The sequence below is a fragment of the Myotis davidii genome, unplaced genomic scaffold (genome assembly GCF_000327345.1).
Source record: "Myotis davidii unplaced genomic scaffold, ASM32734v1 scaffold663, whole genome shotgun sequence".
Classification (NCBI taxonomy): domain Eukaryota; kingdom Metazoa; phylum Chordata; class Mammalia; order Chiroptera; family Vespertilionidae; genus Myotis; species Myotis davidii.
Genome location: NW_006295816.1, coordinates 5,862,986 through 5,864,624, shown reverse-complemented (window position 1 = coordinate 5,864,624; position 1,639 = coordinate 5,862,986). Strand labels below are relative to the sequence as shown.

General features: G+C 55.5%; 1 protein-coding gene across 3 annotated transcripts in view; it reads left to right on the top strand.

The window, feature by feature from the left end:
* FAM198A (family with sequence similarity 198 member A) overlaps positions 1-1,639 on the top strand; it is a 27,007-nt gene that overhangs the window by 13,873 nt on the left and 11,495 nt on the right. The window lies entirely within an intron of this gene.

Genomic DNA, 1,639 nt, shown 5'->3' with positions numbered 1-1,639 from the left:
AGTCCTCGCTTTCTAAGATGACATGTGGTCTTCGTTAACATCCCCACACCGGCTGTTGCCATTTGTGCAACAAGGAAGTTTCCATCCTGTCCCAAGGTGACCGCGCCCCTCAAGTGATGCTAGAACCCGGCCAGACAGCCAGGGTCGCATTGCTTGGGGAGAAGATGGGGAGCTGAACCTAGCGGAACTGCCAGTTACCCCTGCCCTGGCCTTCAGCCCCGCCTCTGCCATAAGCCCCCAAGGCCAAATATCTGTGGTGGCTCTGCCTGTTCATAATGCTTTTTTCCTCAGCTGTGCCAAGGATAGCATTGGCAGGGGCAGCTCAGGAAGGGTGAGGAGGAGATGAGAAGAGATTTTCACTTTTAAGGACGTTTTTCTGTCCTTAAGAACCCCCTTTGCTGCCCAGCATGCTATCCGTCCTTCCTGGCTGATTAGTGGAGGCCCAGGTTTTGTCATCTTTCTTGACATCTGGGAGTTGAGAAAAGCCGCTGTGCCCCTGTCCCTGCCGCCGGTTCCTCTGCAGCAGCCGGTGGTGCCAGGGTTTAGAGCAGGGTGTTCTGGGACGTGGCCCGGGGAAGGACGGCCCGTGCCCCAAGGGGAGGCACGGTTCTGGCTGGGATCTCCCCTGTGACTCTCCAGAAGTGGGCAAGGTCTCCTGCTGGCAGGTCCAGAGCAAGCGGTACTGGAGTCCCTTCCTTCACGTGTCCTCGTCTCTCAAACGGTCCCTGCGCATAGGCCACCGGCGCATGTTGGGATTTTTCTTCAAGTCCTTCTCAGAAGACCTCTCTCGCGTCCTCTCCACGTGCCATCTGCCCATCTTAGGGGACCCTGGTTCATGGGTTTATCTGTGACCAGGTTGCCCCATCCTTGTCCCCACCGCCCGAGCCCCATCTGTAGCGACGGACTCACACCCTTGTTAGCCAGGGGAGGACGCTGCTCTCTATTACCACTTTGCCTATTGTTATGTATTTTTTCAGGTGCCATTGTAATTCAGTACTTGTCTACACTACCTAGTGTTCATGGCTCTAAATCCAGTTACCATCCCTCCCCAACCATTAAACCGCCCTATTGTTGACCAGGGCACACACTGAGGCGGGCGGGTCCCGCCGGGTCCCACCCCCAAACTGTCTAGTCTAGTGTGCGGCATCTCCTTTCTCCTTCCCCTCATGTCCTCTTTGTTATTCAGCGGAATAGTCTCTTCAGAGGATCCTCCTCCCCACCCCCAGTTTGATCAAAGCCGCCTTTCTTTCCCCAAAGCTTTCCTTGGGTGGCCCCGCGGGGACAGCTGCTTAGGGCCGTCTGAACCTCTCTCTCTCTCTCTCTCTCTCTCTCTCTCTCTCCCTCCCTCTCTGCACAACTGCGCACCTGCCAACTCCCCCGGGTGTCTGAAGCCAAGGGAGGCCTAGGGAGGGTCCGAGCATCCTGTCTCCTTGGGACATTTTAAAAAGGTGAATTCTTTGCCCCCAGTGGTTTCCAAAACTTTGAGAATACAGCTGGCGATCCCACTTGAAACATATTTTCCTTCTGAGAAGGAAGAAGACAACACCCAGAGTCTGTCGGTGGCCGCTTCTCCGTTTAGTTTTAATGTACAGCGTTGGCATTCTTGCCAGCTGGGTGAGCCGGGCAAATCTTAGCGCTC